The following is a 595-nucleotide window of genomic DNA, read 5'->3' as shown; positions in this document are numbered from 1 at the left end:
CGAAATACTCAGGCCGTGTGCCATATTGTTTTTCAGGTAAAGGCAAGGCTCCCATGTACGGTTGACGGTGGCATCGTGATCAGAGACTGTGGCGCGTGCATAGGATAGTTGCATATTTAAAATTCCTAGTCTTGGTTAGGATAGGGCGTTTGCATTTCATTCATTTATATTAATTAATTTGTAATCGTTTTATTTTGTCTTTTGAACTCCAGCATGATGTTTGAAACACGTAAGTCCGGCAATGTTTTTCAATGTTTTAACGTATTCTGAAGTTTTAAATTTTTCCGCTAGTAAAGATGAGCATGCTTAGGTTTTTATTCTGCATTAGAGATGAGCATGAGACGTTAGTGGCGACTCTAGATATGTGGAAATTTAGGGTCGTTACACAATGTGACAAAAAAGTTCTCAAAAGTTTTTTTTTGTATTACACACTAACTCAGACAAGTTTGATGTGGAGCTCTCTGTTGTTCTTTCTTGTTCTCACTTATTCTTTTCTCTGTCTTTTACAACCATAGGTAAAGCCCTTTTTATAGATTTTACCGATTTTCCTGAGGTTAAGTTTAGCCATAACTGCCCATCACTTTTCTCTCTCCAC

Source organism: Cucurbita pepo, chromosome LG07 (genome assembly GCF_002806865.2).
Source record: "Cucurbita pepo subsp. pepo cultivar mu-cu-16 chromosome LG07, ASM280686v2, whole genome shotgun sequence".
Classification (NCBI taxonomy): Eukaryota; Viridiplantae; Streptophyta; class Magnoliopsida; order Cucurbitales; family Cucurbitaceae; genus Cucurbita; species Cucurbita pepo.
This window is presented reverse-complemented; position numbering follows the sequence as displayed.